Here is a 26,850-nt window from a genome sequence, read left to right as displayed (position 1 = left end):
ACGAGCTACAATCAGGAGCAGCCGACGGCCAATTCAAGCGATTAAACTACTGGAATTTCTACGGTTCACGGTGTATTGCTCGCTCGGACAAGTGCAATGGAACACTTCCGTGTCGCTAATCCCTTAATGGTTAAGGTATGCATGCTCCAAACTATTAGAAGTGAAAGGCATAGCAAACAAGCTTGTTGTTTGCACAAAATTATCATTTCGAAATTGTTACTCTGTGAGTACATTTGCCTTAAAATGTCGGAGGAATGTGCCTTAAACTGGAGCTGGCGCGGGCCATTAAAAGGAATTTAAAATAGTGCATTTCGAAGTTGCACAAAGCATTAGTTAGCCGCTCATTACGGCACCGGAACAGGTAGCAAACATTAAGGCAGAGGGCGCTATTACCCGGGAACGCTACGGAGAAGCCGACGTACTTTTGCTCGGGAACGCTGGAATCCAAACCTGTTGACCGCTGGATTAAGATAAATGTAGCAATGGCCAGCTTACCATGCAAATTAGTTTCAGTATGGTTGGGAAAAGCATTTAAAATATCTTTAAGGCTATTAAACATATTGAAAGTTAAACCGAACTAATTGATGAGACGATTAAAATGCATGCATCTCAAACGATTGGTAAAGAACCGTTTGACCGTTTGAAAGCATTAGTCATATTGGGAACGTTGAATTAACATTTAATATTACAGACGATTCGAATAAAGATAACCATGAAAATAAGTAATGTATTTACACTTCAATGCTAATGCTAAGAATGATTATAACGTTAGAGGAGTTTAATTATTATTGCGAGGAGGAAATGTATCTCAAGAGCGTTCAGAGTAAATCCTAGCTCTTAGAAAGCTGAATAAGTATAAATTATTAAGAAGAAGACCCCGCACTGGGTTTAATGCGACGCATAATTTGCTGGAACCTGTTCCAATCTCGATAGAATCGGCGGAATGGTAAAATATTATGTTGAACGTGGTTATAAACTACATTCTATGTATGCGGAAGGATTTATTAATGCGATGCCATTCTTAACATTGGTGTAGGAAAGCCAGATGTTCATGAGAGCAACATCATAAATTTTAATAAAGCATGCGCTTTCGAAGTAAACCGAGATTAACATGGACTTCTTGTGCTCCAAATTATTAACATAATCAGATTAGACACACCAGAGGACGGTGGCGTTGGCGCAATAAAACACAACACGGAAAAGTGATATGAAATCTCGATACAAGCACAGGTAATAAACTATTGTAATGAAGGGCCGTAGCAAATCTTAAATCGGGACGAGAGTCGCGAGCCGTGTCACTTGTCAGCACTCAGATGCTATCCAGTCAATACGATCAGCTATGCAATTTATTGTTTGTGCCGCGCTCGCATGCCATGCCCTACCTACGCGGGCCTACAACCTGTAGCTATAACCACTAAAGACGTTATCTACGAAACATCCTCCTCTCGCCTGCGAAAGGGCGCACCCGGCACGAAGGACCAAAGTTATGTACAATCTGAGCAATGAACATTAATTCTCAAACACTTCTCAGGTAGTTAAGAAATGTTGTTAGTGAGTCGGTTCCCTCATTCATTTGTGACTTTTTGCTGCGCGCGCGCCGCGGATCCAAGTAATTAATCGAATGGGTCGTGAGATGCTTTAGTTTAATTAAGTGATAAGGTTTTAAAAATTGCGAACACATGTTGTGTTGCAATAAAATAAGTTTTGTAAGGGTTACAACCAAGGCCACTCTAATGACTTCATTATTGATGGCGGCTTTTCATACAACTCTTTAAACTTAAATTATATATTTATACCTATAGGATTGCTGTTTTCAAAGTTCACACTTAATTAAAATATCTAAGTACAGTATTTTCGATGGTGTAGTCGGTAATAATTTAATTAGCTATGCCGTAATTTAGTTGCAACGCTTAATTAGTTGAGTTGTCCAAGCAAACAGCTCGATCCGAGACTTGTATTGAGTTTGCGCAAGAGCCTCAATCTTGATCGACAGAGTACGAGCGCCTACACACATTTTTATAATTTAAATCGTTTTCTGACAACTGATTGAAAGATCAGTATCAACTAGGGTTTCTGGTCGAGAATTCTCGAGCTCGAGAAGATTCGAGAAATTCGGCTTGGTTCGAGACGAGAAAAAAATCTGAAGACTCGAGAATTTCTCGAGCCTTGAGATACATACATACATACATACATATGCTCACGACTGTAATCCCCGAAGGGGTAGTCAGAGGTGACTCGCAAGCGAGTCACCCGCTTTTCGCTGTGCATTGTACTCACGTGATAGGTCGCGAGCCGTATCGCCGTTTTTGAATGAGTACAATGCAAGTTGTCGGGTAAGTGGGCTGGGCAACCCGACTGTCAGATGTTTTTCAAGCCGCCCGAAGGCCTCTAACTAGGCTTAACGACTGCTGCCGAAGCTGCAACCGGGACCCACGGCTTAACGTGCCGTCCGAAGCACGGAAGCGTCCAGAAAAGAACCACTTGAAATCGGTTACCCATCCAATGGCTGACCGTGTCAGTTGTTGCTTAACCTCAGTGATCAGTTACGATCACTGAAGCCCGCTCGACTACGGACGCTTCGAGCTTCGCTCGAAGCCTTGAGATAAAAATTAAGAATTTTCAATTCTTATTTTCCTGCGCCGCTTAACAACACAGACGCATAGCTACCAATCATACCAAGCGCGTGTATTATGATTTATTATGTTTCATCTCCATTTAAGCTAGTGCTGTACTGATAATACCAATGAATGATTAGGTCCTAAGGTTTTTAAGGTTAATTACCGTAAAAATCCGAGCAATTTCATTGCTTTGTTGTGTTACTTAACAACAAATACTACAAATAGTTTTCTATTTACAATATTTTTACTCTATAAATGATAACATAGTAATAGTTACGTACTGTTTCTTAGTTCAGGTGGACCAAAAGAAGTCATCCGATGGTGTTTGCCTCTATTTTTTTTGTAAATGAAAAATTTCGATTCTGTTTTTTGATTATGTTTATTTGAACGTTTACAATATTACTGTTAAGTCGAGAAGATAATAACGGCCAAATGGGCGCCGTCACAATTGATTGCCATACGAGCTCGTTTAATGGCATTTCTCATCACTTCAGTGAGAACTTCGGGCGAGAGATTCTAGCACTCGTGTCGAATGTTGTCCTTAAGGGCTTCCACAAATGAGAGCATCTTCCAATAGGGTGATTACTTTTGGCCAACCTTGTACTAGTGATTAGTAGCCAGCTAATTATGAGTATTAGTAAAGTATTTTCTTTGTGTTTAAGTTGACAAAGTATAAAAAAGGGAGATTTAGGGTTTTTTTTAAATTAAGGCTTTTTTCTAAAGGATTTCTTAGAAAGGCTCGAGACTCGAGAAGATTCGAGAATTTGGGCTCGAGAATTCTCGAAGCTCGAGAACGAAAATAGGTCGAGAAATCAGAAACCCTAGACTATCAACTCACGAGCATGTCGGCCAAGTGTTTAATTTAGTCAAAGTTAATTATTTTTCGTATTACACTAACTAGGTTTAAATTGCAAGTGTCGGTCACTTACTCGTAAAACTAAACAAGGCCCTACTAATATCAATATGTTTACACGGAAACCGGTAGCTAATTAAATGGCTAAACCCACCATCATTTTCATATCAAAATTCTTCAAGTGTTGTGAAATGTCACGAATCCATGTCAATACATTAATTAAATCACACGCATAAATTGTAAGTAATTAACTTATTATAATTAGTAAAAGGTTACGTAACAAAATCTTGTCCCGTAGCAGGCATGTAAGTACATACAAGTTTGGCTATCGAGGGTCCATTGTTAATCTTTGGCCATTTATATCGACGATAGCTTCATTAGTAGTCTCCGTTACTACCTCATTAACACTTGTAACATCGGCTCTTATACATTTTCCTTTGACTCTGCTTACTACAGGAAATGAATATGGCAGCTCAGTATACTGTGCTAATACTATTGACCTCATTGCAGTCACCTCCAACTTTAAACGATTGCATAATTCAGACATGAATATGAATATTTTGTTAGTTAAATATAATGGCTGTCTATTCACCATGCGACTATCAAGTGACAAATATGATTTGAGTGTTGTCATTGAAATTCAATTTGAATGAGTGCAAATATTTTTCTATCACGCCATCGTCGTGAGAAAGAAATAATGCCAATTGTTAGAGTGACCTCGACGCACGCAAATAAGTTAATAGCTCCAAGCGAGGCCACTTTTTATACTAAACGGGTATCTAAAACGTTATAGCACAAAATTTTATAGATAGTAAATAAAATTTAAAGTAAAAGCTCACACTGATTTTTAACTTTACGACTGTAATTGAAATGAAAATTTAAGTTTTTATCTGAAATCGGACGTTACAAATGATTTAAATAAAAGTAACACATGCGTTTTAAGTTTAAAATAAATTTATTTTACGATGCTGTTAATAAAAAGCGAAACCAACGATGTAGCGTTCACTGTAGGTGATGAGGTTGATATAAGATCTTGTCCTATAATAATGCCAGATACGAAACTCGGTATTGCAAGGCATGACTCAGTAAACGTTAAAGAAATGTCACCTACTGTTTATTTTTAATATATGTCATTTCATAATGATCAACGCAGAATTCGGAAGGCTCCTTTATTTTAATGTTCGCTTCCACCAATTACAGCCTCATAATGATGGCTGGAACAATAAAGATTTTATCTTAATTTTTTACTCATTAATAATTTCCCAACTATTTTGTGCAATTCCTTTGTGCCGTACAGTCGTTTGCTTTACCTCATTAACAGTATTGATTCAACGGTTTTTGCTTCTGAAACCTGTTGGTTAGGTAAGTTGTCAAAATTAAACTATACAACGAAAACAATGGAGTTTTATACGTTAAAGGTGTGTCTACACAGCTGAAAAATAAATAATTTAGCTCTGGTTTTTTTAGGGTGTTTGATTTCAAAAAACACTTTATTTCATTAGAAGGAGACCCATGCCCCAGCAGTGGGGACGTGTTGGGTTGTGCTGATTATTAATGTCTGATTAAATCGAAAAAGCAGTAATTTGTCATAATTGACATTTTTAACACGAGTTTACTGGTCAGTTATCACTGAAGCTGTCTTTAATATGATTATAGTCAACAATGCAATGATCCGACGCAAAGATGGCGGGTTGAAGGCGTCAGCGGTCGGGAGGTCGGCGAGTGGTTTACCGCACGTCGCATTTACTTTCATTTCATCATTGGATATATTCATCCTGGTCAGATGCTTGTCTACAAATTTTATAGAGCCTTTATTATCTGCGAATTCGAGATGAATTTACCTACACCGGTTCTTTTTGGTAGGTACTTGAATGAAAGGTACAGTTTAGTCAAAACAACTTGAAAGTCGCTTTGTCGAACTAACCAACGTCTTTGAAAGAATGAAAAGGCGGTTTATGTTAGTTTGACAAGGTACTTACAAAAGTGTTAACGTAGCCAACTTCATGGACCTAATTGTATTATGAAATAAAAAGGTGGTGTAACTACAATTACGACAAGCAGTAGTAAAATTATAATCAAATTACCCAGCGTGTTGCTATTAATTTTATCAGCATCAGATTTTGTTATCTCGTTCAAATCTAAACTGAACCGACTCCGGTCCCCACAGCATTAGCATAATACAGAAATGCACCGATAATTTAGCGACTTAATTTCGCGTTTGGAGCGGCATGGTTCCACATGCGCCGTCAGCTAGTCCACATAAATCCTTGTCACAGTAAGGATAACAGTACAAGAGGTTGTTACAGATTCGGATTACAGTCGCAGGAATGCTGTCTTGGGTGCTCCGTGTGACGAAACGCTGGGACAGAGGAACAGAGGGAAAGGTAGAAGAGGAAACAATAGTTTTCAGTTTTAATTGTTGCTCTTTTTTTAACTATCGATGAGTGGCAGATACTTTCATACGATTTTGACAGATTGCACCTTTTCATTTCATCCAACAGGTAGGAAATTATTGAAATTGGCAGTTACGTGTGTTTTTTGTTAACCGCAGATTAAAAGTGAAGTAAATAATATGAAACAAAAATCTTCAGTTAACTTTTTAGTAGGTACGTATATTAAGTAAAGGAATAAATTCCATTTATTTGTACACAAGTTCGACATACATACATAACTAAACCTCATTAGTGTTATCTATAGGTTTCGCTCCACAGAATTTCTAGATGATACCAGTCAGTGACATAACTTGAAGTGATTCCCCTCACATACCTTACATTGCTTTACATTACCTACATACTTTCATTCGTCACTTCTCCCCATTCGATGTTCTAATGCAGTGCCGAAGTCTTACTGGCAGTCATGAGGTTTTCTTTAGTTAATAGTTTCCGTTGCACAATGATACCGGAGAAAATGAATTCAGAGGCTTCGACAGTGATTAGTCGCAGGACTAGCAGGTATTTGAATTAACAGACTAAGTTCTGGTTTGAATTTTATACGTTTGTTAAATATAAGGCTGTTTAATGTTCGATTTTCTTTACCACTCCAAACTCACCAAGGGCCGCACTTTGATTCTTTATGCTATGGAAAAATACTGTTTTCTTGTCATATATGTATATGTAGCCTATATTCCGTATTCATTTATAGCCTATATTAAGGTATCAATACTGTTCTTGTAAGTTTCTTAAAATCAATACCAAACATTTAAACCTACCCGGAGAAAGTTCAATTAAAAACTAACAACAATAAAACGACTGTTTATTAACAACTATTTATTTCCTGGCAACACCGCTCTCCCGTTGAGTCTTCTATGCGCCTGCGTCGAGCCCACCTACGGCACCTGTTCACATACCATCCAACATTACTAGACCCCTAGAACCACTTCACTATACTTCCTCGTGACTCTTATTACTGTGCATAAACAGTCATATTTGCTTCACAAAAGGAGAACGTATAAGACAACTGGAATATGAACGGATTACAAGAGTACTTTCTGTGGAACGGTGCATTCCTTTATAAAAAAGCTAAGTATTAAATATTAATAATACAGTTTAATCTTAAATTGATTATGATTATAGTTATGGACGTTAGTTGTTTGACGTTGATTGTTTATTTGTTTTACTTTTTATCGAACTTTCTTTTAATTATGATAGTTTAAATATTTAGTTTATGGAATTTTAGAAGGTACCGAATTAAATTACTAGGTTTTTCTACTTAGTCATCAAGGTAAAAGTGCAACCATTATATTTTAAGATTGAATTTATAAACTACTTTACTACAGCACCAGCGTAATCCTAACTAATCCTAACTAATATTATAAATGTAACTGTGTCTGTCTGTCTGTCTGTCTGTTACTCTTTCACGCCAAAACTACTGAACGGATTTGAATGAAATTTGGTATACATACGGTCTAGACCCTGGGAAAGAACTTACGCTACTTTTTATCCCGGATTTCCCACGGGAAAACTTTTTAAGGCGAAGCGAAGCGCGCGGGAACAGCTAGTACATAATAAGTTTGTAGGCTATTTTTTTTTTAACTGTCATCATTTATCGTGTAAGTTATCTTGAAAAATATTACTTACTAAATTTTGTGTTATGACCGGATTTCAAAAATATAAAACTCTGTAAGCGATCTTAAAAAATAAAACAACACTTTTGCAAATCTCTACCATATAGGTATCTAAATATTACCATCAATTTGCTCCCAGCTTTTATTAAAGGCAGCGCAACAAAGTTGCATGTATACAGCTCTGTCAATCAATATTAACCTTTAGTCACTACAAAATAAGCTGTAAGGTATTCAAATCAACGCGCTATCTAATCAGTTATCAATTATCAAAGATTTAACGCGTAATAAAACAAAATGTGTTTTGTAATAGGACCCGCGAGATTACTCTTGAAACCAATCTGGGACCGGCAGATCTCGAACCTCACAGAAGAACTTAGGTTTATTTCTATTCTATTCTTATTCTATGGTATTACTCGTATAGTTACGTTACAGTACATACGTGTATATATTTTTTTTCCTAAAATGAGATTGTAACAAGATTAGATAACTATTAAAACACCTGCATAAATATTACAAACTCTACGAATTATTACAAAAACATAAACTTTTTGTTTCTTTGACTGAAAATAAAACTAAAATTCAGCACAAATTTCATTAGTAGCGCTGCTGATAAATCGAGAAATCGAGAATCCTTTTAATTGAGCCGTTCGATCCAGATAGAAATGTGTTGCAAAGCCTCATTACACAGATAAGCGAGTAGATATGTATAGGTACATAATATATATCTTGCTAAGCACGCAAGCCGATACGTTAAGATTTAGTTCATTGGGTTTTAGTTATAGCTTTTTGTATCGTGTGAGAAATTATAGTGTGGTTATTTGAAGTTAATTCACATTCCTTTGCAAGCATAAAGGACAGTTTCAGAAAAGCTAATGTAAGTAAATCTACTCATAAAAACAGAGATTGCCTACCGCTAACTATAAAAAAACCGGCCAAGTGCGAGTCGGGCTCGCGCACAAAGGGTTCCGTAGCAGCAAAATTACAGTTAAATCAACCTATCTCAAAAACTATAAGAGATACTTTGATCAAACCAAAAATCGTTGAAAGAGTTAATTAGCATGCATCACCTCTATTTTTTTTAGAATTTTATACCCCGTAGTTATAAAAATAGAGGGGGGGGACATACTTTTTACGACTTTGAGAGCTGATATCTGAAAAACCGTTCACTTTAAGAAAAATGTTTTTTAGAAAACTTTATATCATTTTAAAAGACCTTTCCATTGATACCCCACACGGGTATGTACATCGAAAAAAAAAATTTCATCCCTCAGTTACATGTATGGGGGGCCCCACCCCCAATTCTTTTTTTTACTATTTAGTGTCATATTTTTGTAGCGGTTCATACAACACATATTCCCATCAAATTTCATCACTGTAGTACTTATAGTTTCCGAGTAAATCGGCTGTGACAGACGGACAGACGGACAGACGGACAGACGGAACGGACATGACGAAACTATAAGGGTTCCGTTTTTGCCATTTTGGCTACGGAACCCTAAAAAAAGGTGGTACGTTTTTGATTATTGTAGAAAATACGAGTATTATACTTAGCTTACATTTTGCTATATTTTAAATAATTATGGTAAAGGACAGAATATATTTACTTACGGAAACGTCTAGTTATACCACCCAAGTTTTTTTTGTAACGTGTTAAACACGCTCAATGAACAGGTAATTACAAAGTTAATAAAAATACTAGTTTAAATAGTAAAGCAAAAAATACTTACGCAACAATGTTGATTCCGGGGCAATAGCATTCCTTATGTTGTATTGTTCGCCCAGTGATCTGTAAAAAACCAAGTTTTACGTTAAATTATGTATTTAATTGAATAAAATACAGATTTAGAATTTAAAAAACATATTATGTTGTTGAAGCAATTAATATTCCATAAGATTTATGCTGATATTATATTTATTTACATAGAAAATTGAATATAATACAAATTATACAAATGCGTATCGTGACGAGTTCAGATCAAGAATGTGAAAAATCTACACGCTTCTTTCACAGGATTCTTTCATTCAATTGTTTTTAGTTTCCGCCGACCGCCACCAGGCGACGCGGCGGTCGCGGCGCTGCTGCAGTCGCGAACAATGTACTAATATTCTGTCAACTATACATTAAATACGTACCTACCTAGTTAATTAATATTTGAAGCACGAAGAAATGAGCGGATGGCACTGATTGAAAAACTCTGAAAAGCTCACTATTATTCTATATGGTTTTATTAAAAATCGTATTTTTTCCATTTTACTTAATTATCTAAACCCACCTAACTTTTACCATTAAAAGTGCTATACATATACCGCAAGTATTTGGTACTAGCTGCTCCCGCGAGCTTCGCTTCGCCTTAAAAGTTTTCCCGTGAGAATTCCGGGATAAAAAGTATCCTATAAAAAGTTGCATATGTTCTTTCTCAGGGTCTAGACCATATGTATACCAAATTTCATTCAAATCTGTTCAGTAGTTTTGGCGTGAAAGAGTAACAGACAGACAGACAGACACAGTTAGTTTCGAATTTATAATATTAGTTAGGATTATAAAATACTTTCCCATTCCTTACATATCTGCATACCTTCTCCGTGAAAATAATTGCTGCGCAACAAATTCTAAGGTGATTACGTCAAAATAATTCTGCTGAGCTCTTTACGATAGCGGCGTTCCTCCTCAAATGTCTTCAAGTTTCATATTCCTGACTTAATGTAAGAAGATACTAGAACTGATGAGCTGTATAGATTACCCTGCTGTGGCATATTAGAGCTCGTTTATAGATTTGGATAGAAGAAATTACTTGATGTAAATAACTTTGTATACATACACTGTGATTTTATAAATTTAAAGTGTGTTCAATTAGAACAAAAAAAAACTTAAAGAAAATTTAATCTCAAAGTACTTAATCAAAGAATTCCACTTTAAACATCTAATACAAATACATTTTCCTTAACACTACGGTGTGGGCGTTACAGACTCCAGAAACAAAACCTATAACATAACATTTTTCATTTATCCGCAAACAATACAGCTTTAAAACAGAAACAAACTGAAGATCGCGCGATACGCACACAGCAGGCATTCAAAAAACCTAACTCCAAGTGCTAAGATGCTATCGTTTCCGGGACCTTTGAATGAGCAACCCCCGAGCCTAAGGTCGGTTCCCAACATTGTGGCTGCGACAATGGCAATTGTCCAAAAGACCCACAACAATGGCGGCCAGTCAGCAATTAGCAATTAAATATTGGCTTCCCTTTATACCCTTACTTGGTTATTGTCCCAACTAAACAGATACACGACTGAGCACAACAAGATCAATTGGTTAACTTTATAAGGCTTTGAATAGTGTTCTGTGGCTTTGAAGTGAGGAATTGTTTATACTAATTTGTTTTATTTTACATTCGCTTTAATGAGCATTGGTCGCATAGGAGGTTTAGTGCGGAAGTTACGGTCAATTGCTGTCTAAAGCTTATGTCAATTAATTTTGTCGTTTTTATCTTGGTGCACTTGCGAAGTAAATTCGGCAAACCAGTTAAGCATATGACTTTCACTTGAAAGCTTATTAACGAGGCGACATTTTTTATTACATTAATATACACATGTATGTTTATTTATAGTCATGTTTATGCAAAAAGGTTTTGTCGCCGCTAATGCGATAATTACCTTACTGTTACATAAAACGTCTGGGCGTTTAATAAATGTACATAAGAAGTAAAGTCATTTTGAAATTATAAGTTTTTAGAATCTGTAGCTGTCCACCTACACTTTTGTGGAACTTATTCATTGCTCGTCAGTGTATTACCAAATTTATATTCAAGAAATCACAACAAAGTAACAGATAACTCGCGAGCTTGTTAAAAGAAAACCCATGTTCCGTCCCCAATAATAAGATAAACCGCCGGCTAGCCAGTTATTGACAAACGTGTATTTTATTTAAATCAGTATGGACAGCATACGAAACCATGTTAATACTGGTCAGGACAATCAGAAAGTGCGTGGGCACATGTAGAGTGTGGGAACCGGTCTTTTCGTGACTCACTCCATTATAGCACCCATTCACTCCACTATCTCCCAATTCGGACTTCGCAAGTCGCCTCTATGACTCTTATGGCAAAGCTATAAGACTTATGTTTTATTTACATTGTCAGCTTAACTGAGGTTTACCGCCAAAAGTTGATCGAAGATTAATTTTGTAAATTAGCAGTTACTGGACATAAAAGGAGGCTGGCTGTAGGAAGGCGTTAAAGAGTAGTTATTAAAGTAATAACGATTACGCCTTTATTTAGTTGATTGAGTTTTATTAATCGGATGCCGCACGTGTCCTGGATAAACCGAAAAAGGTGAATTCACATGTTGCCAGCAAGACCATTCCTTTGAAATCTATATACCTACCTAATTAAATATTAATTCAATAAAGATTTCCGAATACCTACAAATGAAGTATTCAATTCATAACCTGGTTAGTTATTTGGATAAGCACTAAAATCACACCATTACTCAACCTTTTTGGAACAGCTTAGCTCCTTGGGTGTTTTCTACGAATCATAACAATCGATTTGATCTTTCGAAATCAAGCGTTAACTGTACATGAAATCGATTATAAGAATCGGGTGCCATCTTTGATTTTTCATTCATGCTTGCCGGGTGAAATTGGAACACTGTATTGTTGATGTATTTTAATAATGGTTAACTACATTACTGACTGTTTCGAAGTCCAGTTACATTGTCCCGGCTTCGGGAACTTTACTGATAAAATTCCATGTAGATTTAAAGTTTTTAACAGAAAATGTCATTTCCCATAAAAAATTAACGTGCTAAAGTTTTTCATAGCTTTATAACCCTTTAACTTTATTACCCTGATTTTGGTGCAGACAAGCGTCTGGCGCAAGTCTCATACACTACTTATGCAAACCGAGACAACAAACATTCTTCATTCAACTGTAAACCCTATCATTACTCTATTAATATTATCTGAGAGTAGATAACTTTCGCCGAAGCATCGTGGGCGCTGGGAGTGTCTCTGCCCTCGTGTAGTCATACGAACAACAGGTGAATACATTACCCACATTGAAATGGTAATCGGCCTCATTATAATGATGAAAGGACAAATATTGGCACACGGCTCGGCTTGCCATTCTATTGGTTCAGACTTTAGAATAGATCTTCGATTGTGCTGACTGCGATTGACCGAAATTAAATAAAGTAAGTATATTTCCTTACCGTGCAACTTCAAAATTTTAAAAATACTTTCGGGACTTTGTAATATATAAAAGTGAATATTACCTACCTGTAGATACAGAAAAAAGGTAATCAAACTTCAAGTAAAATCCACCAGATCCAGCTAAATTCCATGAAATCAATTACTGAACTCCCATGCTACCGAAGGAAACCGCCTTATCTCGAGAAAGACTGCTCAGAATTTTCTTATTTATATGAATACGTATCTAAATTGTATTCATCCCGTCGCGTCGACGGAAATTGCAGCAAATGTAACGCAGTTACCTTGATAGAGATATGTTATGCAGTTAAGTTTTACCATGTAAACAGAAGGTATTAAAACCGGCCGCATGAGGAATCCTCAGACGAATGCTTGGGAGTAACGAATTGGCTAATGATTATGGCACCCTAATACGCGAAAATGATTCTATAGCATACGGAGAGTCAATCTAGCTTTAGGGTGCTTACATAGAGAATCGGGTTCCCTGTATCTACCTGTACCGGTAACCTGATTCTCTATGACATAGAAGATATTACATTGTAAGCACCCTTACGCAAACGATATAACATCATAGATAAGACTCTATCTCGTTGCATTAAACGTACCTTGCATCACAGCTCTCCGAAACTTCATAATTTGTCAAGCAATAGTACCTCTCTTGGATTTTGGATACTGAGTCCTACATGAATACCTATCATTACTACTACCATAGATCCTTGCGTGCTTTCCCAAGTGCTTATTTCGCAATCGGTTTGCTATTATTTACGGCGGGCGGCTGAATGGGAAGCAAACACATATAATCTCGAAGTTATACGCAATTATTATACAGAAGCCCATCCGTTTGTATGGATTGCTATCAGTTACAGGTTATGCAATCTGCAATCACCTACGTCTGGCATTTCTGAAGAGCTAATCGCGTTTTTGCGTGCAGAGGCTGGGGGGCTATCGTGATTCATCTATACAGCGCATCTTAGCTGAAATACATAATCATTTCGTTTGAGAATAACATACTTTTATGGATGTAGGTATGTACTTACCTATATGGATTATATGTGATATCTTTAAGGACACTATAGAGTAATTGCAAGTTTTGGAAGTATATTCGGTAGGAGAGACATTACCTAAATCAATCTATTTACAGCTGTTGTAGGTAAGAGTAATAATAGTTGATCTCTAAAATGTACCTACTTATACCTTCACACCTATGTAGCATCCGACTACAATATTAATGGAATATTGCAGAAAATTGCGCTCGCTCGTTTATGGCAACCTGACGGCCCGCTAAAGACATTTTTCACGAAGCCTCACCGGCTATTTGACACTTTATCAACCGCGGCTCGTATGATGTACTCGTCGACATTTTATTTTCAATTTATATTGCGCCGCGAGTGCTTAAACTTATTTTATTCTCCAGATACAGTCACTGCTATACCTATATAACGAGTCTGGCTGCATTTATGCTTTTTATAGTTTCTTTTCGCGTGTATTGAGACTATCGGGCTGTTACGCAAGCCAAGTTTCGCCGAGGCGAGGACAAAAAATTAAATTGCATGGATATCGGCGCAAGAAACCTGATCTACGCGGCGCGGTGTCGGATCGCTGGCAGGCCCTCATACATGCGATATGCGAACATTCACTTGCCGCCCTTTTCGGATTACGACAACTAGCTAATTAATTTAAAACGCTACAAGAGCTTCGCTTTTAAAACATACGTTGACCTTTTCAACTGTTTATTAATTAACTGCCGGGTGCTGACAGACTAAAATTATTGCTGTATTGTGTAAAAATTACTGGGTACCTCTCATCGACACAACATTATTCGGGTAAGCATTCGCATTGCACAACATTAGTGTCACGGAAACGTTGGAGCGAGCGGCGGACGAGCCACAGTAAACGATGAAAATGTGTTTCTCCCACGTGCACAGTCGTGTTGACATTTGCAGCCGATAGCTGATCGTCGGTATGCCGCATGCCGGCGCGAGAAAGGGCAGTGAAGACGAACACTGCCTGAAGACTGAGCGCCAACTCCGACTAATCGATTACCGGCACTTGAATCTACGATTCCACAGACTTGGTAGTACTTTCGTTAGAAGTAGCTATGGCGTTTGGAGTTTTCCAATGCTGCGATGACGGAGTGGGGCTCCTGTGCCACAAACCATAGACTACAGACTATAAGTTGTCAAGGTCTTGGGGAGATGCCGTTATCGGCACAGCTACGTCACGAGGGTTATGAGCGGCCGAGGCACCTTGGTTACCATTTTAGGGCCGCACGGTGCAGACTGTTTCCATTGTCTCGTTAAAAACAGGAAGCGGTTGCTAGCTATATCAATTTGAAGTATTAATGACTCCGATCTCCTTTATTATTGTAACGGACGCCATCAATAAAATCAATATTATCGAGCTGTAGCTGTATGCAGATCAACAATAAAATAAATCTCAGTGTTAGGATTCCAATTCCAATCGAACGGCAGGAAATCGCCTCTAAACAAGCATTGCGTGTTCGGAGCCCTTAAATATTACCGTTAACATTCAGATCCTCGAGTTAAAGGTGCAGGAATTATTTCTTCATCCAGTTCGGTTTGCCAACGCTCGTTACTTCGACGACGGTGTGTCTCTACGAATGCACGGTCGTGTTTACAAATAACTTACACGCCCCGCGCCGCGCACCTTGCAGTGCAATATCTCTGCGATTACGTTCGGGACACAATGTTCTGTCGCTCGCATTTGAAATGCTAAGGCCCGTTTTGTAAATGGGAACGCACTCGAGACAACTCACGAGCGCACTTTACTTATTATCCTGGAGCAAAGAGCGCCGATCTAACTGTCTCTTCGTGACTTAGTGCGGTTTCGATTTTACTCGCCAAATAAAGCAACGGATCCGATAGCCTTCTATGCGCTAAAAGAGACGATAATGGCTACAGATTAAGATCTTTTTCGAACGAAATCGCAAGTCGAGCAGATTGACTGTTGCGCCGGCACCAATTTGATTGCTCACGCGTGCCCATTGACAATTGGCTGCTTTGTTCAATAAATTTCATGCTTTAACAGCTCTTAGCCTAAATCATTCCTGAACACTGCATTCAGTGCCTTATTAGTCTCGCTCTTGATCAGTTTAAAATAGTTATGTATCTGCGATAAAATCAAATAAAACATAACCATTCGTTTCTTCGGCGTGAATGAGTTCCTTTGCCTTTATATTATACTATACTCTTGTTTCCGTGTTGGTTCCATTTCGGAGTAATGAAATGGCTCCGAGATAATAATTTCTCGGGTTGTGACAACTTTAAACCACGAGGTCGACGTTTCTGCCCGCATTTTCGATTTGGCTTGACACGAAGCGATAATGTCGCCACTTGCGAAAGTCACGCTCTTACCACTAAATCACACTTGGCGGGGGAACGACCGAAAATCGCCGGTTTATTGTAAACTCCTGACCCGATTGTGCCGTGTTGAAATTGAAACTGTGAAGAGATTTATTAATATTTTTTGTTTTTCTTTTGTTACAGTTTCAATTGCGATAAGGTTGGAGTTCAAGTTTGGTGCTGTGCTTGGGCAAGAGATTTGATTTTTGTTGAGAAAGTGAAAGGATTTGGGTGGCCTTGCTCGCGTGTCAAAGGGCAAAGCTTGGCTGATAGTGCTGCGATCAAACTCCGTGAGTAATGGCATACTTTGTTGCTGCACCTAACTACCGGGCGTTGTACTGTCCAATCGCCCCTTGTTACCGGTAATCTACTAACAAAACTCCGTTCAACCTATGTTTTACTTTGTCTAACTTTTCCATTGGCAAACTAACTTTTTCTGTTGTTGTTAAATAATCTGCTTGCTATAGATATTTGTGTAACAAATACCTAGTTATCTGTTTTATTGTACCAACAACCAACCAACATAACTGATGCCGTACTATCGCAACAATATTCAACTATCTTATTGTATATTACGTTGCGTGATTGTACCTATATCTAAATTATGAACATCGAATATTGCAACATTATCTGAAGCCTAGTATCTAGTAAGTATCTCATTTAAAGACATCGTTTCACTTTATTACTAGCTACATACAGACTACAACTAGGCCACCGCTAACATTAATACAACGCTGGTCTTGTACAAAACTATAATAGCTATATTTGTTCCGTAAGTAGTTAAGGTGGATAATAAAAGGAACCTAAGAATACTACCATACAGCAACTTATCTATGCTCATAGGTTTTCCAATAACTTTTGTCACTTGTCGAAATATCAACATGAATACGACCCGTAATTAGGCGGCCTATATACTTATGTCCATATAGTTTTAGAATCAGCAAAACTTACTTATTATTTACTTTTCATTCCAAATTATTTCACGCATCTTTTTCCTGCACTGCAAATATTCACGAACGCAAATCTGAACACAAACTGATAATTATTTATTCAGAATATCTAGGTACACTTTCCATTTTATAAAACCACTAATTGCCAAATAGCGCTAGTTCTTTAACGATTTCTAATACCACCTTACTTGGGCATAAATTACGAAAACTATACCTATTAAGTGAATAATTGAACATAGTGTATTAAATGCAAACCATTTTACATTTCATTTCATTTATAGATCAATTTAGTCGTTATTTATTTCATAACTTAATAGCTTAAGTGAGTGAGTGCTATTGTTAGGATAAAGCAGTGAAGTGATTTAAAACATCTCCATATAAATAAAAAAACCTGCTAAGATTGATAATTCAATTATGGTGAAACACTTAATAAAAATAGGTCAGTTCTATTTGATTGATTCATACAAGGTTAAGTTTTGTATACTTTTTAATTTATGCATCATTAGATCATAATAATAATGGTCTTGTATGTGTCTCAAGGTTTATTATTCTAAGCGCATATTGACTGTATCCATCAATAATTTACACTTATGTATTGTGTAGTTTAGTTGATTGACTATTTTGACACAACTAGATAAACTGATTTTAATGTTTTATGTTATGATTGTTACGAACATGTTACAATCAATATCGATCAACTCACATACAAACAACATTCTTAATATATTTATATCCGTTTCAGGGCTATGCTACGTGGTTTTACCTGCAAAACATCTAAATTGACAAATACGGAAACCACAATTAAACAAAACGCAACCAAGAATCTCTAGAATCGAAATCAAAAGCAGCAGTCAGCTCAGCGGGGGCTTCCCAGAATTGGCAACTTACCCCCCACTGGTGGGTAACCCACAGCAATTACATTGTTTTGCAGCCACTGGAACCTGACAAAGGAAATGTCAGATAGCCAGACTAACTGACGACGTTTCCTGGTTAAAGATAACGAGTGGCGAAGCCGGGATGAAATCTCCCAGTTAATAAAGGCTTGGTTTTAATTACCGACTTGTGTAATAAGTTGGAACTGGTAATTGGAGAGTTATGGCGAGCGGAGGCTGTCATTGTTCTGTAGAATTCATATAAGAATATGTATAATTATGTATACCTCTGTGAAGAGGTATAATTATAAGTATGTCTACTTATATACCTCAGACAGTAGGATTAGACTTTAGGGCAGAATGAAATTAATTGTTCGGATTACGGAGGAGGAAACGTAGAGACATAACATAACATACTTTTATTATGTAGTTTAATATTCCACTGATTACTATATTTTATGATTAGGTACTATACTTACTTTTACTACTCGACTCACCAACCAATACCAATTTCTACCTACCTACCAACAACAAAAACTACAATCAAATATTGAAAACGAACACGTAAATAAAGACATCAGCAATACCGGTAAGGTGCAGCACACAAACAATTTATGCTAATAAGATGATAGAGGAACGAGCACACAAGCAACTAAAACGCCGATTGTTCAGAATCGAGGCCGATAGCCAAATAGGGCTCACTAGAAAACGATATAAATCATCATGCGCCCGAGCCTTGCATAAATGCATCCTAATCACCTACCCGCCTGAATAAGTCATTCGTTAACATTTAATTCATATAAATAACATAAATATTGCAGCAACTTATTATTTTGCCGGCTCATAGTCGCGGAGTGCTTTCGCCCACGTCCTATCACAAATACTGGAATAAATACTCCATAAATAAGCTAACATTATTTCACGATACCACGAAGACTGTTGTAGGATCGGGACGCGTTCCCATTGGCTGAGATTAACAACGTCATAAACTGCATCAATAGCATTAGTTAATTGAAAAAGGGGAGACTAGTTGACAGCATTATAGGCATTGCAACTATAGTTACTGGCAAAGCAAACAGCCTCCGTTGGCGGTTTAAATTGTGGCAACAGTAATTGTGCGAAATTGGAAATAGAATGCGGAGTTCTTTTTAATTAGGTGGTTGGGGATCTTATCTGCGTCCATCTGTCGGGTGAGCCGGCCACCTGCCGGCCGCCGTCGCTTTGCATAACGAAGTGCAATTTATGGGCCCGACGTCACGTGGGCGAGTGCTAGCAAACCGTAGCAGTGTCCACGCTGTCACATCTCCCGATAGCGTCTTTCAATATCCTTGTCTCCGCCAAGAGAAATCCGAAAGTGCCCTGATGAAGTATTATCTCGGACGGGTCGGCTTTCTGGCAGACTCGACACTTCTGGTAAGTCTGGTAATGTTATTAGAAAAGTAGTCGAACTAGTGCAAATGGATGGAGATGTTCGGTAGTGATACGTGGCCGGTGTTGATGTGTGAGTGAGTACAGTGAACACGCAACAGGCGTAACTGTTTCTGACTGTGAGACATTCGCTATCGAGACAACGAGCTGGGTAATAGTGAGCACGAAAGCGAATACCATATGCCGACCTACTTAGCCGCTGTTACAAAGTTTAGCGCTGGTATTTTGAATAATACTTTATAGACTTGTGTGCTTACATGCATATATAGGCATACACTTGTAATGGATGTACTTAGTGGTTTCTGATCTGGTAATGGTGTTTATTGTATTAAGTATATGGAAATAATAAAAGTGACCCTTGCATCTATCTCTATAAAAAATTACTCTAAATTCGTGTTTATCCGACTTAGGTACATGCCCTTTACAAAGCTTTTGCGAGTTCTATGAAAACGATGTGATATGTATTTAACTTTCTCAAAAGAGTGAATAATATCATGCCTTTATTTGTAACACACAATACAAGCTCTATTGAAATAATGTTTAATACATTATTATAAGCAGCATTACGTGCATATCTTGGTGTTTATCGTTATCTTTTGCATTATCTCTCGTTGACAGATCAATTAAATAAAGATAATATCTACTAAGCTATGTAACTGTATGTTATGTTATGTACTACGATTCAATTTAGTTGTAATGGATATTTTCACTCCATTGCCTATAGAGGCCGGTAACCTTTTGCATGAACTGTAGTTAAGAAAAGCTTATTACTAAGAAACTATGTAGGTAGTTAAATAGTTTATGATTCGAACCAGATAGGTACCTATAGAAAGGTATTGTGCTTTGAGGATTGAATGTAAGGCAAATACAACACCCTGTATATAAAGTAAGTATGGAAAAAAATGATAAGTAAGAAGGCAAATAGGAATTTATTTCCGCGTACCAGTAATTTTGAGCAGATTTACTATGTAAACATTTTACAGCATATTTAATGTGCTTTTACGTGGCTTTTACTCGTATTTAACTAAGTGAAGGTCAACAAATGAAACTCTTGTAACAGATATCTAGATTAACAACCAAATAAGTAAACCCATTTCGGCTATACCCTTTTTGCACCACCCTGTATAACTTAGCAGAGCGCAACAAGATTTCAATTTACTGGCAATTTGCGTATCTAAGTAACCAAAACCATTATAAAAAGACAATTGAATTATTTCTATTGCAATTGCGCTATTCTGTAACGTAATTTAATCGCGAATACGTGTCCTTATTCAGCCTTAACGAAGCTATTCTAAATCGTCGAGTAATAGTTGCGAATGCGATCGCAGCTGATAAATGCTTTGAGGTCGAACTTACTTTGTAACGGGATTTGGATCGAGTTGTTCAAGAGACGCCCTTAAGGATTCTGTAACTGGAATTTTCTTTAATCTGGGGTTCCGGTGCGGCTACCTGATGAAAAACGTGAAAGTTATTTTTACGAGATTTTTGTCACCCCTTTCGCAGTAATGATAAATTCTAATTGTAGTCCATAAAAATCATAAATACTTATTTGAGAGCAAACATGGCACCTTGCCCAAATAAATTTTTAACCGACTTCGAAGAAAGGAGGAGGTTCTCAATTCGTCTGTATGTTTTTATAGCACAAGTTTACATTTGACACAAATTAACAATGACATAAATACATACACGTTAAGCAATAAAAACGTTTTCCGAATTTAATTCAATACCTACGTTTACAGTCGTGATTTGTTTACCGCACGTAATAAACGTCATCGTAACTTCACAGTTTTGCAAAATCACCTACACAACACGCGCGAGGTAGTTATTATTCTGAGTGCACACCGCGATCTAGTGATGTGTCGTGGTCAGTAACTTGATAGCTTAACGGTTCCGACATCGAGCAATTTTCTCTATCACAACACCAAACATTGTTACTTGGGATAACACTCTAGGGCGGCGGCCGTTCAGTAGCAAAACGTGAGTGATAATTTAACGATAGTACCTTAGTGGCCAACGGTACCGGACTATCTCGATCGGTATTCGCTATCGAGAATCGGCGAGCTCGGAATTTCAGCTCAAATATCGTACCGGACTAATCTATGCACCGCATCGCTTGATATAGATAGTCACATCTCAAATAACAATGAGACAATCTTGATGTTCTCTGCATCTCTCCGATATGTAAATGCTACGGGGCACTTCACGTTCGAATAACACCTGTTTTGGTAAGGAATAAGACTTTAAATTGAGTGAATGGTTTGACGCGCGAATATACAAATTATGTTTATTTGTGCGAGTAAAACCAAAACGGTTTATGACGGTTATTATTGGATTTTGAAATTCTGGAAATCAAAATTTATTAACGATACTTTCCATTCGATATAATTATTCTATAAGTACCTACCAATTGAAATTTCAATTATGTAAAATGACTACATAATAACATAATCATTATGGCACGTGAATCACATTATCCATACCTAAGTGATAGCCACATCACTTAGGGCCTATTTCACACAATGTCTGGCTTTATAATGGCTACCTATGGGATAAAAGTATGGATAAAAGACATGCTGTCACTGTCTAAAACATAATTACAGAGTCCAGAGAGAATTAGAGGTCCTTAGAATAAATAAATTCTAAATGTGGGCAAAAACTTTACTCGATTCAAGTTAAAAAGTCGTTCGAAAATCAAGTAGTATAAGTTCGGAAACTGGTATCGGGGCAGGAGTAGCGGTAAGTGTAGTAATCGCACTCATACACACTGGTTGAACCCAATTCAGACTGGTTGATCATCGGCACAACATTTCACCAGTTTATGAGCAAAAAACGAGCTGCTTGACCAAAATGTTTCGTAAACTTTTACTGGTTGCCAGTGTTTTTATTTTTATTTTTTGGTGTTATTGCTTTTATTTGTATGCTTATGTACATTATACGTATATTATGTTTACAATTTAATTTTTGAAAAGCTGACATTTTACATGACTTCTCATTTCTAAGCAACTAGGTACTGGAAAATAACAAAAAAAATAAAGTAGGTATTTAAAAAAATCTAGTTAAAAAGTTTAGTATTTACACTGTTAAACGGCCAACAAAACCAACGTTTTATTTCTTATGTAACCTAAGCATAGATGTCTTATGCGTGCTCAACACTCGTGGACATGCACAGAAAAACAAAAAAAAAGATGCCAAATTCAAAGTGTATCCGCAATGAAAGCGAGCAGCAGTTATAATTGCGACTACATTGATCTAAAATTGCACACAATTTCCTTGTCAATTACATCACGTCACTACTGACGGGCGGTCGATGAATAAAATTAATAAAACATTTCTTTGGGTCGGATAATAAATTACCTAACCCACTTCTGTGCGGTTTGTTACCGCTTAGACACTCCTCCATTTTATATACATCGTGTTTAGCAGTTTCTGCGAAAAAGTTGTTGTATGGAAGCATCGCAGAAACATATAAAAAATAAGTATCTCACAATTGATAACCAATATCAAACCGGTAAGTGCCTGCCGGTTCGATAACGTAACTGTATTTGAGAAGACGCTCAACTAATAATAACGGTGCGATAGTAATAAATTACAGTTTTACAGATTGATAAACAAGAAAAAACTGGCGACTGTGTTCCGTTTCACTGGCTAAAACATAGAGGTCCCGAAAATATTTATTCTACTTAATTGTTTATTTAATCATTTTAAAAATTTACGGTGTGTTAGGTAGGTACTCGCAAACATTGAGTTTTTGTACTGAACACGCTAGCTATGTAGGTATATCCAATCTTTCAGAAAGTTTTTTTTTAATTTCTTAAAAGTGCCTACATTACGTGTATAAAAATCGTTGAAATTGTGTTTGTGTTCACGACAAACCATTTTAATTATACCTCACTATTCACAAATACCATGACTTTTACACCAGTAACTCCAGGCTGTAAGATCGGCGTCAAAGTTTACACTTTCCCGCTTCCGCCATTGTTAACTGCGCCACCGCCGACCAATCAGCGAGGGGCTATCAGCAAGCATTGCCACCATACAACCGGGGCAACCGGGACAGGTTATACTACGGTATTCTGGATAACCAAGACGTATTCCTTTGAAGGCAATTTCGATATAAATTCGATTCTAAATACGGTTCTAGATACGTTTTGTCTGCAGCATAACTACCTCAAAATAATGCTAAGTAATAAGGTCACGATCAGGTGGACTTGGTCGATGCTAAAACTAATTCTTCTAGTCAACAAGAGTTGTGAAGTGTGTATGTAACCTACGTATCTTAGTGTGTGTATTACTGATAGTCTAAGCTCTATGTTTACCCTTATTTGGACACTTAATACCAGTAAACGTCACTCGCAGAATTTGGTTGTTTCATTGAATTAGTTGTCATAATATTAACATACGACAAAAAATCGATAAATCCAAAAAAGCGTTCTTAAATTTTACTATCTCTTTGGAACTGCTTTTAGGTTTTGAATAAATTTCCTGCTTATTAACCGTTATACGCAACTGCAAGCTTTAGTGCTGCGTGATTCTCAAAATATATTTTGAACTGTATGCAAACTACCCATGTATAAACTATTATAATAAAAATAAATAAGCACAATCGTGTAGTAAAAAAACATTTGTATATAACAATTATAATAAATATGTAAATAATTTTTACCTCAGGAAACCCCACATTCTGGAATACATCCTAGAAATGATTCTTATGAAGGATTCTTATATAAGAATGGCTGAAAAGCATATTTGAATCTGCCTACTTAGTTTCTGCCTTTTGTTACAGATATTTTTCTAGCCATCACCTGCCACTGTTACACTCAAATCTATAAACCTGTCACTGTCAGTCATTAAACCTTTAACATTGCCTACCTACTTAAATGTATTTCTAAATGCTCACTTCGTTGCAACACAAAACTCAGAATTTTATCTTAGAGACAAATCGTATCCATTTATAACTTTTACTTTGCATAACAGCCTCTTCAAATTGTTTGTTTTATTTTCATTTTACGACTTTATTGTGGCAAACGGATGTTTTAAATTTGTTGTGTTTGCATTAATTAGAATTATAAAACAAATTCGGATATATTTTTAATATCTTTTGTAGATATTAATTTGACTAAATCTATAAAACCTTAATCACTTTATGTTTGCACAAAATGCGTAGGTACTTACAAATTTGAGCTGCGTTACACATAAACATGGCATAAACTTAAGTAGGTATGGAGTTAGGTATACGTAATAAGTAATGCTCTTGTTGAGAAATCATAAGTAACATAATAGACCAAGGTCTTAAACATAATAGGACGTTAATTGACTAATATATCACGAACAGCCTTCAAAACGTTACTGCACCTTCGGTCAGATTGTCTCTTAGAAAAGGGTACCCTAAATCACTCCAAACGAAAGGGCGTTATTCCGACAAATAATTTAATAAGGCAACTCTGCGATTTTAGCGGAGCGTGGGCCGAATTTCTGAACCTATTATGTTGCCGCCACACCCCACGACTTACACGAGGGCTATTCGTCCATATAGATTGTCGATTAAGTGACAGAATAGACCCATTACGGCATCAAATATGTTGACTTTCATAATAACATTTGCATTTTCAACTTACCTAGAAGTGGATTCGCCAGCCTCATAATAGTCCCGACATTTTGAATCTGAAACCAATATAATAATATCATTAGCCTCTTTTATGTATTCAACATAAAATAGCCGCAAACAGAATTCGTGCTCGAGGTCATTGACTCGCTTTTGTTGGAAAAACCAATCATAGCTTGTCAAAGAAAACTCATCTTAGCTCAACACAGCGTCCGATTCCGATTATAATACTATGAATGATTCTAAATATCGCATACCTATAAATAACTGGCACCTAATGTGTAAAGGAACATATTACTAGTAAGCTTTTCTCCGATAAATTCCAATCATGACTGTTATTACGGCAATTCAGCCCTTTGATGGAAACGTCGGATGAAGGATAGCCGACTTCCAGAGCTGTCAATTTATGTGCGCAATACAATACTAAATATCTATAAATTTTATTTGCTCTGCGCCGAACACGGTAGGGAATACACTATTAGCTACAGAGCTAGACGTTATAAGAAAATCCTTGACGTTTATTTGAAATAGTACGGCGTCAATCCATACCGAACCCATTGCACGCAAGCAAGAAGTGCTCCGTCAATAGAATCTTGAAAAGGTTGTGTTTACGTCAACTACTATAGCTAACCTTTCGGGGAACGCTAAGAATAACGTCCTATGTTTTAGTTAGGTATATAACGTAAACCTTGATTGAAAATTAATTCATTTAAACTACAGCCTAATTAATACGGATACAATTTAGGATACCTAGATGTGTGAACGCACCAACACGTAGTGGTCCAGCGTGGTGGGGAGGATACGCACAAAGGTTCCATTCGAGGGATCCAGGTGCAGGTACTATCACCCCCACAGGGTTCATTCTAGAATAGAATCCTAACTAATCCTAACTAATATTATAAATGCGAAAGTAACTGTGTCTTTCTATCTGTTACTCTTTCACGCCAAAACTACTGAACGGATTTGAATGAAATTTGGTATACATATGGTCTAGACCCTGAGAAAGAACATAGGCTACTTTTTATCCCGGATTCCCACGGGAAAACTTTTAAAGGCGAAGCGAAGCTCGCGGGAACACCTAGTAGAATATAAAGATCCGACATAGATGTTCATGTCTTTAAAAAGTATGAACAGCAAAGAAAAGTAACAGATGATGATTGCATCCGTGATGAATGTTTAGACCCGCGGGTCGCATTACGAATGCATCCAACAGTCGGAATCGGTCGTATAATTGCTGAATAACTAATAATAATAGCGGTTACACAGGAACGTGGATCTCGCTCGTGACTGCAATTACGTGACTGACACAAAATTCAATTCTGACACACACGAAGAAAATCCTACGTGCTTCTGACCGAAATTTGGGACAGTTTAATAGTGGATAATACCCGTGTTTTCGCATACCCCCACGCACTGATTGAGGCTTGAAAACCAGTAGTTATGTATCTTTTAAAATAATTAGCTAATTTTAACAAAGTCGGATAATTTTACGTTTTATAAATATAAATACATAACTTGGTAATATAGGATTTATTATCAGTCCATTATAATTATAACGATACAATATTGTTTACTTATTGGTGTAGTAAATGTTAAAAAACATTACTACTCCTAATGTTCATAATCTGAAAGGTTAGTTTTTTAACGAACATTAACATTAAATAACATATCTGAGTACGGCAGTGAAAATTAATTTTATCCGTAACAACGTAAATGAAGCTGCTGCGCTGTATATTTTTTGATTATTCTTCTTCTTTAGCCAATAGCAGATCACTTTTGAACATAGGCCTCTCCCAAAGGATTCCACTGGATGCGACCTATAGCTTCTTTTTTGGATTAACTTGAAATAATATTGATTACTACCACCAGCAATTTGAGTACAATTGACGGTA

The 26,850-nt window shown here is 36.9% G+C and overlaps 1 protein-coding gene across 1 annotated transcript in view; it reads right to left on the bottom strand.

Moving 5' to 3' along the window:
* LOC105389988 (cadherin-99C) overlaps window positions 1–26,850 on the bottom strand; it is a 94,784-nt gene that overhangs the window by 33,592 nt on the left and 34,342 nt on the right. The window contains exons 2-3 of the mRNA XM_048633587.1: window positions 24,972–25,017; window positions 9,262–9,320 (exon numbers count right to left, since the gene is read on the bottom strand). The gene's annotated coding sequence lies outside the window, so the exon portion shown is untranslated. The remainder of the gene's footprint in view (window positions 1–9,261; window positions 9,321–24,971; window positions 25,018–26,850) is intronic.

This window comes from Plutella xylostella, chromosome 6 (assembly GCF_932276165.1).
Source record: "Plutella xylostella chromosome 6, ilPluXylo3.1, whole genome shotgun sequence".
In the NCBI taxonomy this organism is placed as follows: Eukaryota; Metazoa; Arthropoda; class Insecta; order Lepidoptera; family Plutellidae; genus Plutella; species Plutella xylostella.
This window is presented reverse-complemented; position numbering and strand designations above follow the sequence as displayed.